This window comes from Amblyomma americanum, chromosome 10 (genome assembly GCF_052857255.1).
Source record: "Amblyomma americanum isolate KBUSLIRL-KWMA chromosome 10, ASM5285725v1, whole genome shotgun sequence".
NCBI lineage: Eukaryota > Metazoa > Arthropoda > Arachnida > Ixodida > Ixodidae > Amblyomma > Amblyomma americanum.
Window position 1 is genome coordinate 88765895 of NC_135506.1, and position 17994 is coordinate 88783888.

The following is a 17994-nucleotide window of genomic DNA, read 5'->3' on the forward strand; positions in this document are numbered from 1 at the left end:
AAATATGATTCGTTTAACTTACGGATAAATCACCACGCAGGTTAGCCTAGCGAATACTGATGAGCTATCCTCGTCGTTCGATTTCTGCAAGAGAAAGAAAATCTTATGTCGACAAACACAGCAGGTGCCTACTGTTTCCAAGGTTACTTGAAAGTTCAAATTACAGTTCGTTGCCTGCACATGGCACGCAATTTTACAAGCAGTGTAGTAATAGCAGTGGCAGTAATGACAGTAGTATAGTAGTAGTAATAGTATCTGTAGTAATAGTAGTTATGGTTCGACAACCCATCAATAACCAAGGCCAAAGCTTGACACAATCAGGAACATGTATGCCTAAACGCGACAAATGCCAAGACTGAAAAAATCAAATCGACGCGCAACATTCATGGTTGCAGCGTGAAAAAGTGCAAAAGAACCTTACTTGATCGGTTTCCTACGATTTTATTGCTTTCTATCTCACATTGTCTACTTGCTCCTTGTGGAAAATTCAAGTGCCACTTTTTTGCTTTTTGAATTTAACAACACGAATAAATTCTGACTCGTCGTCGCATGCTCTTGAACAGCGAGTGATTGTACTGAGAGAATGAAAAAAAAACAATGACACGCGAGCCGATAAAATAGCGCCGATAAAGCGCTCAGTATAAATACAGCCGCGCCTGGCAGACCAGGGGAACTTCGAAAGAAGAGGAGGAGGACGGAGCTGTGCTGACGTGTCTCGCATGGGCTCCCGCCTCGAAGCCACTTTTCGGCAGAAAGAGTCAGCCTTCGGGCTCGAATATTTTGGACGACATCCGGGCCATTGTCTAGTGCCTGCTGCAGCCGGATTTTGCCAATCTACGGACACCTAGGCATATTGCCGGCTGACTGCCGGCCTAGCCATCGAGCTCGACCTAGCTCGTCACCTCTCCGCCGGGAACTGAGCGCCCAGGGACCCGCACAGATGGAGTACGCCGTGGAAGGCGAGAAAATATCACCGTCGGAGCTCGAGGCCGGAAAATGGGAAACCATTCTTCGTTACCGCGACCGACAACGAGGCCTGAAGAATAAAGGGCCCGCATCAACCGACGACGAGCCTGCGCAGGGGCACGGCCAAGGCAAGTCTAATTCCAATTTTCCATCGCGAAAGAACGGGAAGAAGCTACTTGCACTCAGCAAGAAAGCCCTTCTCCCGTGCTTACCGACCGACGACTACAAAATCGTCTGCCGACCACAAGGTTGGAATCTGAGGGACTTTGCGCCCGGACTACTACTCTTCTGCGCCTGCGAGGTGGCCAGGCTGCCGTATGATACGGTGAAGAATGAAGACATTATCAGAGTCAATACGGCCAACAACACCTTTACGCTACGCACGCCCGATCGTCAACGCGCGACTGCATACGCCAATATTGAAAAACTGAACCTCCAAGGTCAAACCTACAACGTAACGTCGTACGTGGCGGCGCCCGAAGACTCGGTAAAAGGGGTCATTTACAACGCCTACGCGGGAGACTCGCCCGAAGCGGTTCGCCAAGGCTTCGGAAACCGAAACGAAGGAATAGAAGTTGTGGATGCCCGAGGGATCGGGAAATCCAGAACAATACAAATCACCTTTTTTGGAAAGAAGCTACCCATCCAAGTAATCTATCAGTGCGGCGTCTTTCGGGTCCACCCCTTCAGGGAGCAACATGAGGTATGCTACAACTGCAGGAGAGTAGGACACCGGGCCGATGTCTGCTACAAACCTACAACGAACCTTTGCCGCCGCTGCGGAGAAAATCACTCGCCTCCACCTGAGGGAGAACAGCCAACCTGCCAACCCGTATGCATCGTCTGCAACGGGGGCCACAACACAGGCAGCCGGAACTGCAAATTCCGGCTGATCAACAAGAACAAACAAGGAACGCCCCATGGCAACCAGACACCCAAGCAAGGGGACAACGACTCATCACTACACGGACACCAGTCTAGGCCCAGGAAGAAGGAACACGGTGCTACCGGAAAAGGAGGAAGCCACAGCCGGAACAACTCCAGCTCCTTCCCGCCCCTGGGGAACCCTGCAGGGAACGTCAAGAGAAGCTCAAGCCGCGGACGCAGCGATAGCCGCTCCAATAAAAAGGTGAGCTGGCCAGCAGAGGCCTCCCAATCTATTGACGCTCGAGAGAAGGAGTTTCAGATCCAACTACAATCCCGAGACAGAGAAATTGCCAGCTTTAAAAAAGAGTTGGCTGACATTAAACGCCTGTTACAAGCGCATCAGGTACAGAATGCCACTGCGGCTAGAATGCCACCCACCGCGTCCCAGGATTCGACCAATAATGCGATGGAAACAGACGCTATTTGCCACACTCCCTCCAACGCGTCCCAGTCTTCAGCCCATAACGCGACGGACACAGACGCCAGAATAGCAACTAAAAGACCGCATCCTACAAAAGAAGGCGAGGAATCCAAAAGAAAGGCCGAGGCTTCGGAAGCCGACACCCCGCAGCCGTCGAAAGCGCCTACCAAACTCAGGGCAGACATCAATACTCTGTCAGAGAGAACTAGCGCTATATCAACAGAACAAGCAACCTTCCAAGGCCTCGTTACTACCAAATTTGCAGAGATAGATATTCGCTTTGCAACACTAGAGGGACAGGTATCCCAAATAGCCACCTGCATGCAGCAAATAATGGATAGGCTTACAACTATCGAGGCCCGCCTACCACCCACCTTGGATCTGTCCACGACGCCACAACCATCTATAACCCAACATGGCACCACGCCAAAAATTTGAAATTTGGCAATGGAACTGCAGAGGCTTCCGCCGCAAGCGGGCCCACTTGCAGCTCCACATCCAACAAGCACCGTCTGTTCCAACCCCAGACGTGATTGCATTGCAAGAAGCTAGCGGCAGGGCTACACTGCCAGGCTATAAAGCATATCTGCCACCTCATTATGATACTAGTAACGCAGCCGGCTCCTTCACAGCCACTCTGGTGCATAGAAATATCACCGCAATTCAACGTTTTATAAATGATTCGGAAGAAGATTACACCCTACTTGAAATAGTACCAAGGCAAAAAGGAGGCTCAAATCTCTTCATCCTTAATGTATACAACCCTCCCAGAAAAAAGGCAATGGACTCCCACACTTGTTGATAAACACAGTAAAGCTGGCTGCTAGGGCTCAACTATTAATTGTGGGAGACTTCAACGCTCAACACCCAGCATGGGGATATACCAAAGCAACTCCGAAAGGGAACCTGCTCTGGCAAATCATACAGTCACTAGGGCTCACAACGGTAAACAACCCGTGCGACCACACACGCATGGGTAACAGTGTATGTGTAGACACATCTCCAGACTTATCCCTCTCTAAAAACGTCAAGGACGCAAAGTGGGTCAAGACCGGGCAAAACCTTGGTAGTGATCACTTCATCCTTAGCATCACCTTCCCCCACGACAAAACTTAAAAACAAAGCAAAAGAAATACGAACCACGGATTGGGACAAGTTCAGGCAACTTCGCGACAAAACAGCTCCAAAGGAGATCTCTAACCTTAGCGACTCGGTTATCTCCCTAAATGAGGATGTCAGCTCCACTAGCGTTGTGGTGCCAGTTGAGAAGGAGGAGCAGATTGCAGACTCAAAACTGTTACACCTGTGGCAGGCACAAAAAGGCCTCCAAAAACGCTGGAAGCAGCAAAAACACAACAAGCGACTACGCAAAAAGATAGCTGAAATCGAGAGGCGAATAGAGGAACATACACTTACTCTCCAAACACAACAATGGAACCAAATATGTGAAAGCGTCAATGGACAGCTCGGAAATAAGAAGACATGGCATCTTCTAAGACACCTGCTCGATCCAGAACGAACACGTCCCGTGCAACAAAGTCAACTGTACAGACTCATACATAAATATGAGGGTACAACTGAAGACCTAATCAAAGAGCTAGCAGAACGTTATCTAAACGCGGATGATAGTACCACACAACCAGACTACCGGGGGACTCCTAATCCAAATTTAGACGCAGACATCACAGACGCAGAGGTCTGGTACGCAATTGGAAAACTGCGGACAACATCTGCGGCAGGACCAGACAAAGTAACAAATAAGACTCTCAGGAACTTAGACGCAACGTCGATCGCGGTGGTTACAGACCTTATGAACAAATACTGGCATGCAGGCAACATACCACCAGAGTGGAAACACGCGAAAATCACTTTTATTCCTAAAGCGGGTAAGAAACTCAGCACTGAGAATCTACGCCCAATTTCATTAACATGATGCCTAGGCAAACTCATGGAGCATGTCATCCTCAATAGGCTCCAAAACTATGCGGAGGACATGAACCTCCTACCTGAAACAATGTTAGGATTCAGGGCCCAACTATCTACCCAGGACATTCTCTTGCAGCTTAACAAGGACATAATTGAAGCTGACGAGGGAACAGGAACGAAAGCAATATTCGGTTTAGACCTTGTTAAAGCTTTCGACAACGTCACCCACAAAGCCATCTTGACAAACTTGTCAGAAATCAACCCCGGAGAAAGGACGTACAACTACATCCGATCCTTCCTCACTAACAGAACAGCAGTGATAACGCTCGGAACAATAGAGTCTGCCCCAATCAAACTAGGAAGTAAAGGAACGCCACAGGGCTCCGTCCTGTCCCCTTTCCTTTTTAACCTCTACCTCATCAAAATTCCCCCCAAACTGGCACAAATACCAGACCTACATCACACGTTCTATGCAGATGACATCACACTTTGGGTAATCAAAGGATGCGAAGGCTACATAGAAGACACACTCCAAGCAGCAGTGGACATCATCGAGTCATGCGCATGGGATTCCGGCCTCACTTGTTCTGAGCAAAAATCTGAACTCTTCGTGATCCGTCGTAAACAAAGAGGTAGGCGTACCACGACATCCCCCCCGCAAATAAACGTCTATGTTAATGGACGATCTGTCAAAGAGGTACAGACCATGAGAATACTGGGGTTGTATTTACAAACAAATGGAAAAAATACTGACACACTCACTAAGCTAAAACGCACGGTAGAAGCGACGGCGCGATTACTCCGCCGCATAGCTAACCGCAGACAAGGGGTGAGGGAAAGAGATTTATGCCGCCTAGTGCAGGCCTTTGCGCTGAGCAGGATACTCTATGCCACCCCTTATCTGAAATTTTCGAAAGCAGAAAAGGACAAATTGGATAGCATGATACGGCAGGCCTAAAGGCTGCGTTAGGACTCCCACTAAATGCCTCAACCGAAGGGCTTATGAGGTTAGGAATACATAACACCTACAATGAACTGAAAGAAGCCCATTTAATGGCTCAAACAGCACGATTAGCCAATTCCAGAACTGGCAGGAGTATTCTTACCAGGCTCGGAATTAACTTTCAACCTACGAATAACGATGCTAAAGTAGACTTACCCCGCGCCTATAGGACGGCCCTACTAATCAAACCACTCCCCAAAAACATGCACCCCTTACACCATGAGGGTAGAAGACAAGCACGAGCCAAAGCCTTACATAAGAAATACAGACAGTGCGCTGCAACACTTTATGTAGATGCGGCAGAATACAAAAATACCAATGCCTTTGCAGTTGTGGTTGTGAACGAGAATGGTGACCACATCGTCTCGGCGACAATCAAAACGAAATCCTCTGAAACGGCAGAAGAGGCGGCTATAGCCCTCGCCCTAGCACATACCCAAGGGAGCATCATCCTCAGCGATTCCAAAATGGGTATCAATAATTTCGCTAAAGGGCGAATTACAAACACCTCCCTTAGAATCTCTAACGCAACCAAATTCTCACCAAATTATTCCGAATTGATATGGGTCCCAGCCCATTCGGGGAATCCGGGGAACGAGGCAGCCCACGATAAAGCCCGAGGTTTCGTCGACCGGGCAGTGGATGAGTCTGGCTCCCTGAATTTCACGAAGGACTCAATGATCACATATCATGATCTCACCAATCATTTTAAACTAGAGAGGAGAATTTTCCCCCCTCCAGACAAAAGACTTACTAAAGAACAAGAGGTTACGTGGCGTCGTCTACAGACGAGATCGATACGCACCCCATCACTCCTCGCGCACATTTGTCTAGACCTTTACAACCCAAACTGCAAACACTGTGGCCAACGTGCTACCTACGATCACATCCTGTGGGTCTGCAAAATAGAGCCACCTCCGGGTGATCTAGTTACAGCTCCTTCTCTCGAGCGGTGGGAGACCGTGCTGGCTAGCTCTGACCCCAGAACGCAAGTTTTGGCGGTGGAGTGCGCTAACAAAGTAGTCGAGGGCTATGTACTCTCGACCACTTAACGCGACCTCTTGCCAAGCTCTTCCCGGCGAATAAAATGTTTTACAATCAGGGGAACTTCATTATCCAGCTGCGCCGACGACAGCCGTGCACTCCGGGGTGAGAGGAAGGGGATGAAGTGAGAGGATAGGGCCGGGAGGAGGGCATAAGAGAGTGCGCCAAGCTGGGCAGTTGGTACAGGTGGGGTCGGAACGTCGGAAAGCAATGACTCGTGCAAGTAAAACCAGGGTATTTGAATATCACGAAGTAGGTGCGTTTGAGTAATCCTGAAGATACATCGTTTTTTTTTTGTATTAGACAGACTTCTGAGATAAGATGTATGAAGCTAGTAGGTAAATGAAGACTTTTTTTCGCTAGCATTTGAAACGTTGACGCAATCATCTATTAAAGCCGCGACAATGCTCAGGCTTCTTTTCATACGATCCTGTTGTGCGATCAGGTTCGATGGTGACATTATCTCCGTTGAAATTTCAACTTTTCAGTGCGTTCGCCCGCGGCATGCCATGGCTCGTCAAACTGCGCCAAGCAACGCTACGCTGGCTTTACCAGTTGCGTTTATTTCCTTCTTACTCGTAAGTGTTCCCGCGTTTTAAATGTACCGCCCTCGTCGACGAAATCAACACGCGGCCTCCTGCAGGCGCTGTGCGCTGCGAGGACCCTGAACGTCCTTTCCTTTCTTACAAGAGCAGCTTCGAGTTCCTCACAAAAGGGAAAATTCACCGCTGACTCCTGACACGCAGGAAGAACACGCTGAGAACAGGCCGTTACCACTGACCTCGCGATGGTCCGGCCGAATTCACTTGCAACTTCGGTCTGCTGACGACATTCATTTAAACACAGGGCATAGAGCCGTTGTCTCTGTTGCGAGTGTGGAGAAAGCCCCGCACCGTCCTCCAAGTTAGGGACATGGGCTTTCGAGGGTTGAGAGACTGAGAGAAATGCGGTTTCCAACGCTGGTCTCCCAACTTCTTCATTCGTCGTTTGATTTCCTGCTGCTCCCGACGGGCCCCTCAGAGGCCATTAAAATATTTATTGCGCCTTTATCTCCTCACATATAAGCGTTCTAATATCATACCAAATTCCGTGCACACTATAATATATCAGCGTGTGTAAGCCTCTAGCAGCGTTCACTGCATTTACTACAGTGTCCTCCAGGCTACTAGAGAGACCTTCTTCGCATGCATGTTCTATTGCGACTTTTAGTCGGTGTGCAAGAAATTAGTTGGGTTATATGGGCCTGTTTAATTAATCCTCTTGGAAGGTGGATGTGTGGTACTCCCGTGAATCTTCACATCGTAAAACCACCGGATACGTTGATGCAGAGACCGTGCCACTAAGCTCAGGTCCAGACAAGCTCAGGCCCAGCACGCAAGTTCGACTACCGTCGTTTATAGCGCAAAGTTCGTCCTCAATAGCAAATTGTGCCACACTTCTCGTGGCTTTCATCCTGGATCTTCCCGCAGGAAATGATGGATGTTGAAACCTCCACTTCTGATTCAGGGAGCACGAGTTGCTTCCCTGAAGGCCTTCAGCCTCCCACTGCTGAAATGAGCAGAGGGGGAAGCATACCTTGAAGTCAGTTAGATGTCCACCTTTCTCGTGTTGACAATATTACACACGTGCCGATTCTTGTTATGAGGCTGAAGAGAGCAACACGCGTATGTCAGGTCGGCACGGACCTGGAACAAAACTATGCGGTATTCCACAAATGTAGAGGCGAAGAAGGACGCGTACCCAGATTGTTTGATTTCTTGTGACAAGTTAGTCTCGCAGGTCACCAATATCGGGAAGCGATTGCTAAAAACATATAGACGAAAACTTAAGGCACGCATTTCCTGTGATAGGGCAGCGCTTCTGAAAGAGACGTACCGCCAGTCGGTGGTTGGCCACAACGCAACCAAATGAATTACAGGAGGATGAACAAGTCAACGAATCAGTTTATTAAAATTTTGCCTGATGAGGAAGGTTGAAGACCCGCCTACAACTGGTAGGCTGGTAGGAGGTGTCGCTCTGGTTTGGCAGGTGGTGGTTTCACTCTGGCCCGCTCACCTTGGGTGGAGCTTGCCGTTGTCAGATGAGAGGGAGACGTGGCGCACGAAAGAGCCGCGTCCAGAAGTATCAAAAACGTATCAAGCCATCACTGTCCTACGACGCCCTCGGTAAGGAGCCCTCTTCCTTTTCATTTCAATTTTTTTTTCTGTCACACAACTGCATTTTTACGTGGAGAAACTAAATTTTTTTTTACCTTCCTGTATCCTAAACAAGTGAGAGCTAAAGCTGTACCACAGCCTCGCTGTGTAAGCGACGTAGTACATCCTGCGTAATTCGCCCAACTGCCGTAGAGGTTACCGTCTCCTTTCGATGAAAATTTAAGGAAGAAACACTCATACAAAGATACAAAAGGTCTATAAAGAATTTTCTTTGTAACAGAATTTGAAACTTTGAAACTGGCAGAATTAAAGCTCACCTTAGATTTACTTGGCTTGAACAGCACCAGATCACGCAATCCAGAACAAATGAAGTTTCCCAGCATCAATGCAGCCAAAATAAATCTGACAGTGACTGCCTGCTGGCTTCGCAACTCCGGCTCCGGCAGGATTGTCTGCGATGGGAAAAGAGACACTGGTTACCAGCCAAACATGGCGCACGGTCGCATGAATTAGTTCAGAGTGCATGACTGTATACGGATGGCGCAGAACAAGTAAGCGCCTGAAGAAATGGCTGTGATTTTATCTCCCGCTTAGTGCCTTGGCCTATTGACTTAATTTTCCTGTTACACCCTTTTCTCCTTCACCTTTATATCCCCTCGTTACTTTCCCTCAATGCAGTATAGCAAACCGGTTTCTTCTTCCGATTATTCTCCCTGCTTTTTTTTGTCTTCTCGAGAAATTATAGAACACTGCCAGCGAGTATATCTTAGTGCTGTATGAATACTGACGCGAGCTCCGTTACCATAGTGTTGTCAAAGATTCTTCACACGTTCGCTGGTTTTACTGTTGCGTACAAACACTTCCGTTGTCTTTACAGCGAAGTTGTTGGAAGATGTGACTCCTGTGCCTCAATGCAAGGTTAACAGTGATGTTGATAATGTGGTAAATGGCCTCATTGTCCTGGTCATGACGATACCAGCGCCGTCAGTCAACCGAGCAAATGCTCACCATGACCGAAAGGCGTCTCGCCCGCGCAAACGAACTGAAAACAGGAACTCAGGGGAGAAAGAAACAAGCAGGAAACAAGCAGCCAAAAAACACCTCATGCTTGAAGCCCCACAAACAAGGTCGATTAGAAACATTAGAAGACGCAATAGGGTTTGGTAAAACATGAACTAATTACTTGCAAAAATGCCCGCCCTATTAGGTGTGTAGTGTCACGGAACAACATGAAACTCGAAACTATTCCCCGGACTTACAGGTGCACTAAACCAAGGCCGCCTGCACTTACAGGCCGGAAAACGTTATCACGCCTCAGAGATTCAAAAGACGAACTGAAAGAAAGATTTTGCGCCTAACACACACCACACACAGAAAGAAGACGACACCACGGGCGCACTACGACGAATCTCACACAAACGTAGCGAAGACCCTGAGAAAGCGCTGGATATAGTCTTTTGCAATGTATAATTTGGAGTACGTAATAAATATTAGAGGAGCGAAAGAGCTTGCATGCAAGAGCTCTGCCAAAAATTGAGAGACCATGGGGGACAAAAGTCTAAGTATAGCACTGAAGAGCTGGCACGCGGTATTTCCAGTGATGTGCACTATGCTTAAGGGCACTCAAAGAGACGCCAAGATATTTGGGCAGCCTACGTGTCCATTGCATACCGAAATATTCAGCAGGTGTCGATACACATATTCCAAACAAGAAACCGCGACTCATTGCACCATTAATTTGAAATCCGCACACTGAGCCTACGTTTTTCTTTAAACGAATAACCTCATTGATGCTTGGCTTATCAGCGCAGAAAAACGCGAGGTAATGTACGTGCGAAAGCGTCCAGTGAATGCACAGTTCTGTCGCAGGTGGCGGATCGCACATAGCTTTCGCATTTCCGCACAGGGAGATTTAAGGGCACCTCGTAAGTTTTAGACTAGTAGGTTACAAATCAGACTAGGTTTTCCTGCGGGACGCTAGCATTGAGCAAAGGCGCAGAAAAAGAGCTTTAAGTCCAGCTCACGATCATGGAGCGAAAAAGCCTGCCTGCCCCTGAATGCTCCTTGGTTTAAGTGACTGCTGGCTCCCATTATTTATGTCATTACGAGCACCTCTTTTCGTTCTCTTTTCTGCTTAATAGTTCATGGAGGGACTCTAACGTGGCCGTCTTGGTGCCGTGGGTAGCATAAACGAGAGAGAAATATGAGCGGAAAGACAGGGAGGTTAACTTGGCGACGCTCAGTATGTTACATTACACGTGGAAGGGGAACGGAGGGAGAGATATAAAGGAGAGAAAAAGAAGGGAGAACACTTTCTCACGTGTCCGTAGGACATTACTAACAGGGTACACAGGGCACACACTGAGATTACACTGCAAGTTGCTCCGTCACGATCGCAGACTGATCGCGCGGGCGTCGCAACCACCGTCGCCATATCGGCCTGCCGGAGCAATGGGGTCGTCACACCTTGCCAGCAGCTGATTTCGTTTACTCAAGCCAGGATTGAGAGCAGCACAATCGTGGCGCGTGAATGCGCTAGTCACGTGATTTTTTTTTGTATTTCGTGGGCCTTCTTTACAGCTCGGAAAAAAGATACACGTGAGGCCTTCTTTATCGAAAGTAAATGGAATGAGGTTTCTTGAAGGTGCTCTAACTTTGGTATTCATATTGTCACGTGGTGGTGACGTTGAAGAACACAGTAGCAATACTGTGAAAGACAAAACTAACTTTTATTGGGCGAACCTGTGCCCACAAAAGAGGCTGCACTTACAGCACAACGGTAGCGGCGAGCATGGTCGGCGATCGTCGAGAATCTCATCTGCGGGTCAAGCGCGTCGGCTGTTTATAGCAGTCGTCGAATGTTCCAGACTAATCGTTGGGACCCGCGTGCCTTCCACAGAGTTCTACACCATTCGTGTCAGGCGATGAAATCAGATAACATAAGGTTCGGCTACAACAGACAGCGAACAGAAGCATCGATGACTTGCCAGAAACTTTGGATAGATGCAGGCGCGTCCTGCGCTGTGCGATAACACTTGTTAGGCGGCGGAACGTGGTCGCCCGATAAAGATAAATGACACGTGGCAATATTTTCTGTTAAAGTCAATACTTAGGAATTTAGAAAAATATCTTCATTGATAATTAATTCATTGCAAAAAAATTCTCTGTGATGCGCAAGCCGGTTGGTAGGTGTATGTAAGTGGTTTCCCTGGCCTTCATCAATTATCATAATTTTAACCCTTGACTAAAGTTAGCCTGGACTCCCTGTATAAACATGGGAAGGCTGCCCTGCACACGGTGGGCAGGTGAGTAGCTTGCCACGAAAGTCTTCAGACAAACTGACAAACACTGTAAGACGAAAAGCGCGAGAAAACACACGGGCGCAAAGAAAGACAAAGGACAAGCGAACACACAACAGCGAAATGCGTGGAATGGCCACTCTAAGTGACACGGCACTAAAAGAAAAGGTGAAAGGTGAAATCAAGTATACACAACACTGAAGCACTCACAAACACAACGGGTCGTCAAAAGGTGTCTGTCACACCAGTGTACCTTGGATCAACTAGTAAGGCTCTAGTCTCACGCGCTGCCGAAGCCGCATTACTGCAGGGTCGAAGGGCGTGCCCTAGGCACAGGGCGCCGTCTTGCGATGTCCTAAACTACTTAGCAGTGTCTTGAGGTGTGTACTGAAAATCTGGCAGCAGTAGACCAAGTGTTCAAGATATTCGCGAACGCGACATGTAGGGCAGAGTGGGCTGCTTGATGCACCAATTCTGTGAGGTATATTGTGCTGCAGAAGTTACCCGCTCAATGCGGCCTCGCAGGCAGCGATATCCCTGACACTGCAGCAAAGCAGCGCATAGCGATGCCTCCGTGATGCTACCAATTCTCTTTTATTTTAGGGATGATACCAGACTTGTCACTGCTGAATCCTGGCGGACGAAACGCTCTTCTTGGTGCAATCCGCAGCGTGGTACATACCCGCACTTCGTTTCGACCCCACTTGTTAGGTATGACCGCAACAGTCTGCACCGAATTTGCGGCTGCAGATGCTCTTGTACTCGACTTTTGTTAACGAAATAACAGCCTCACAAGCGCCCTGTGAAATCAATGACCTACTTCCAAAACATTTGTTTACATGCATTCTAAGGTCCGCACTCCTCGCAGATTCCCTCCCCCCCCCCCCCCCCCCAGACGACTGCAGCGCCTGCGCATCTTACTTGCGTGAAAGATTGGTGCTGGTCTATAGAGCTTCTCGTAATCGTCGCTCGCGTTCGCTGTGGTGTTCCCCTATTTCTTCTTCGGAGTACTGTTTCGAGCGAACCAACTCCTTTGACACGATAGCGAGCGATCGACTGAGCGCGCGATCATGAGCTACGTTCCTCGCTTGCCGTGGGCCTCTGATGTGAGAGCAGATACGAATAGGAACTTTGTGAAACTAGCCCACCTTCTATTAGCCATCTAGTGAAGTAAAAATTACACCACCATGACAAGGCCCCCGGTAGAGCTTGCACAGTACTGTATGAAGCAGTGAATGCTTAGACGGCTACATGACTGTTAGCACTGCGCCCCGGCACTTTCCTTAACTGATGTCGATTTTTTTCCGTAAATATTTTCAAAAATCATAATCCTCGTGCTTTAAAGAAGCGTGATTTATTTTCTTAAGTCATGAGTGAAGAAATGCCGTTTGACCAGTCGCTTCATATATGTCTTGGCTGTATCGCGACGTAAAGCATGATAACCTATTGAAACACATTGTCTTCAATTTTTAACCAGATTTCTCGTAAGCCCCGTGCAGCTTCTAACGTTAAGTTCTTGAAACACACACCTGAAGCGCATGCTCTGGAGCCCAGAAGCGGAAGGCATCCAGGACGGTCGCCGTGGCCAGACCTCCTAGTAGAGTGCAGGCGAAACCCGAAGGAGGCAGACATCGCATCCAGCGCTTCCAAAGCAGCGCTGACATTAGCACCTATGTCAGTTCCAAAGGCTGTTAGTCAGCACAAATGGCGGTGCTTGTATCATGCATTCTTCATTCCCGAAATAGAATACAGTGCACTGTTTTTCTGCGTGAAGTAAATGCACAGGTATACTCGCAAGGAGAAGATGAATTTATTCCTGAACTGGAGATCACGCCTGACAGCGCTGAAATAGGAACACAATAGATGTTTTTGTGTCTTGGTACCTACGTCAGCTGTGTTCTCAAGTTTGCATACGATGACCTCAAGCTTTAAATTGAGCGCCAAATCCGTACAACCCTGTCGTTGGTACTAAAATCCGTATACATCTTATGTGACGTTCAACATTATCTTCACGGAGGCGAAATGTTAGAGGCCCGTGTATTGTACGATATCAGTGCACGTTAATAATCTCAGGCGGTAGAAATTTCCGGAGCCGTAAACTACGGCGTCCCTCATAATGTGAGTCGCTTCGGGGCGTTAAATACCCATAAACCATCAACCTAGTCTTGAATGTTTTACTCGTAAGCACAAAATATTAGCAAAGACAAGCATGAAAGTGCGGGTAGTTGCATAAGAGCATTCTGTGACATACAGCGAGACACGATAGGAGGCACAAGATTGGCAGAGGAGCTAGAACTTTCGCAGCGTATAGGCGGTCATGTGACGTGTGCACCGACGAGATACGTATGCTGCTGGGTGTTGTTACGGAGACTCCACTGCCGTGCGGTATGGTCAAAGTTGGTTACCCCAAACCGCCGACACAATTGAGTTTTCCTAATTAAAAAAATTCGATTATCTTTAACTAAGGCCCTGCTAATCTCCAATCGCAAAAGGTGCCTAACCGCGATAGTTAAAACGTTCACCACTTGAAGTAGGTCAACAAGCTTGTTGCAGTTATCATTCATGTTAACAGCCGCATGCCACAGGCAGCACTACTGCAAGTTACTCTAGCCTACTTAGCCGAGGAATATACGCAGCACATTCACGCCTTCATCGACGGTTGACCTATTCAAGAAACCTCTTACTGTGGCTTCTATGGGCCCTCAACCAGCAATGTCGTTTCTTACCGGCTACAGCGGAAGACTTCCTCTACGACAGCTGAGCTTAACGGCATTAAAGAAGCTGTTTCCTATATCCTGCGGCGATCCCCCAACCGATAGGTTATCTTCACCGACTTAAAACCATCCCTGCAGATACTGTCCAACCTGCTGAGCAACAACAATAATTAGCCCATTTCCCTTGACATCAGGAATATACATCATTTTGCTATTGTGGCGGGCCAATGCCTACCAATTCAATGGATACCAGCATACTGTGGCATTCTGGCCAATGAAAAAGCAGATGAAGCATCCCGTAAAAGCCACCAATATCGGCGATACATTCTAGCCTTCTTCACAAAATCTGATGCGTCCCAAATGGCTAAAAGATTTGCTTCTGAAGATATGCATCGTATCTGGAGCTTGCCTACACATCATTCCCAATTTCATTACTCAGTCGATCGTCATCTCAGATCAAGACTCCCACCAAGGATTCCTCGCCACCTGGAAACACTTTATCACTGACTTCGCCCGAACGCTGCGTTTACAAACGCCTTGCGATACCGGTTCAGTCAAACGAACAGTCCGCTTTGTGACAACTGCGGCTCGATCGAATCTGAGGAACATATCATGCTTGAGTGCCCTGCGTATGCTGACGAGCGTCTCTACTGTGAGCAGTGCATGGAAAAGCTCTCCCGTGTGCTTCTAACAATGGGCAGTGTTTTTGGTCCCCTAGCCTGCCTTAGGCAACACAGACATGCAATGAACTTTTGTTTAGGTACTTATAGAAAATTGCACATGTCGACAAGCTCTAATTTCATCTTGCATGTTGCCCTCATGCATTCTTCTCGCAGTGAACTTTGTTAGACCATTTATCAGACTATGCACTTCATCCTTTCATATGTTACATCATTCCTCGCCGATGCCCCTTAATAAACATTTAATGGCCGCATTTTATGTCCTCCCCCCTTGTTTTCTTCCTCAAATTTAAGCTTTCTCGCACTCCTGTCCTTCCATATTCACCTCCCAAATTCCCTTCCCCACGCAGAGTAGCATGCCAGCGATTTTCAAACGTTGGCTAAATTCTCTGCTTTTTTTAATAAAGGGTTTCTCTCTCTCTATCATTCCTTTCAACTCAAAGAGGTTGTTTCTCGTAAAAAGTGCCAGTCATCGCTGAAACATCCTGTGTGTATACAAGGCAGCTTCGCTTCCTACGTTCTACCATAGTGATCTATGTTGTCATGTCTCTGCAGGTGGTAGTTCACGCCAATGACGACGAAGGGCTCCACGTGCATACATGTATTTTCATGCAGGCAAAATATATTCAGTATGATGCAGCTCAAGGCCAGAGAGCATGTCGAGCATAAACTGGGACTGCTCTGCTCGGGTCAGCTAGGTCGCAACAGAGCGTCGCCTGAGTCGAAAGGGACGCTCGAAGGTTACATATCGGCAACCCGGCGTGTCCTCCGCCACTCATCACGCTAATGCTTAGCAGATGTCCGTCCGTGACACCCTGGCCACCCGACAGCGCGGAACGTCTCCCAATTTTAATGGGTTTCTAGGTAACCAATGGGTGCTGGAGGGGCAGCCGTAGGGGGACAAAAGGGCACGCGGCACCTTTGCTTGCAGCTGCAATTCTGTCAAGGGGGCAACACACCGTCTCGTGGTTTCTTGTGCGTACAAAAAGGTGTGAGTGAGTAAGTGCGCTTATAGTCGAACAAGCCAGTAGAACATGATCAAAACTCATAAGATTTTTTATACATAATAAAAAGAAGGCAGACACTATGGAAGTCAGCCTCATGCTTATTTTTTTATAACCTAATAACGCTGTGGCAGAACAACATCCTGATCCTGACTTGCCGTAGCCGTTTAAGTGCTGTCCAGACCCTGTTGCGTGCAAGTAGTTCGTTCGTTCCTACATTAATTCATTCACCTTTATTTCTGGCACAGCAAACACTCTATAATGCACATTTGTAAAAGAAAGCTAATTTAACTCATATGTACTATCAGCACGGAATAAAACACCAATGAGGATCGTCAACAAAACGCAACACTCCACCTATCTATCTTGCAGTATAGCGAGAAGATAGCATGGTTCATTCTTATAGACAAACTGCGCTGTAAACATGTACATTCGTCAAATAGCAAGCGGATATCCCGTTTCACCACCGAGGAATGCAATATAGATCTGCTTGCGTTTGAATTCAGCCTGTTAGTGGGCATCTAAAGCTTGCCAGTCGCACTTTGTGGATTGTATTTTCCAGTAGTAGTTGCTGAACATTATACACAAATCGTGCATTCAGTACTTCCCACACAGCCGCCGCGGTGGCTCAGTATTTATGGCGCTCGGCTGCTGACCCGGAAAACACGGGTTCGATTCCTGCCGTGGCGGTCGAATTTCGATGGAGGCGAAATTCTAGAGGCCCGTGTGTTGTGCGATGTCAGTGCACGTAGAAGAACCCCAGTTGCTCGAAATTTCCGGAGCCTTTTACTACGGCGTCTCTCATAGTCTGAGTCGATTTGGGACGTTGAACCCCCATAAACCAAACCAGTACTTCCCACACAGGCGTTTACTCAGGTCTGGATTCATTAGAAAATTTTAGTATACTGTCCCCCTATCGCTTTGGGGCATAGGGGAATAGCGGGACTCTACTGCTCATGCGCAGAACTCTAACGTGCCTAGGGTGTTTGGATGAGCGGGTGTCGCTAACGTTAAATGGGCGAAATAGCGTGGCTCCCTAACGCTGGATAGCGTAGGAAACATGGCGGCGTGAGTCGAAGCGGGGACTGCTCGCTTCACCACCTATCTGTCGTTGCCGCTACGCTGTGTCGCACGTTAACGGCCAACTAAAGGCGCACGAAGCATTCGCTTTGTCTCAGCTTACCTGAGCCACTAGGATGTCATTAACCCGTGTTTGTTCCCTCACCCACTCTGCCCGCTTCCGATCTCTTAACGATACACCTATCATTTTTCTTTCCATGGCTCGCTGCGTTGTCCTTAACTTAAGCTGAACTCTTTTCGTTAGCCTCCACGTTTCTGCCCCGTAGGTGAGTACCGGTAAGATTATGCTGTTGTACACTTTCCTCTTGAGGAGAATTGGTAAACTGTCACTCATGATCTGCGAGAATTTGCCATATGCGCTCCACCCCATTCTTATCCTTCTAGCTATCTCCCTCTCATGATCCGGATCAGCTGTCACTACCTGCCCTAAGTAGACGTATTCCGTCACAATTTGTAGGCTCTCGCTGCCAATGGTGAACTGTTGTTCCCTTGCTAGGCTGTTGAACATTACCTTGGTTTTCTGCATGTTAATTTTTAGACCCATCGATCTGCTTTGCCTGTCTAACTCATTGATCATGATTTGCAGTTCACCTCCTGAGTGACTCAGCAAGGCAATGTCATCAGCAAATCGCAGATTATTTAGGTATTCTCCATTTATTCTTATTCCCAACTGTTCCCAATTCAGGCCTCGAAATACCTCCTGCAAACATGCGGTGAACAGCATTGGCGATATCGTGTCTCCTTGCCTGACGCCCTTCGTTATTGGAATTTTAT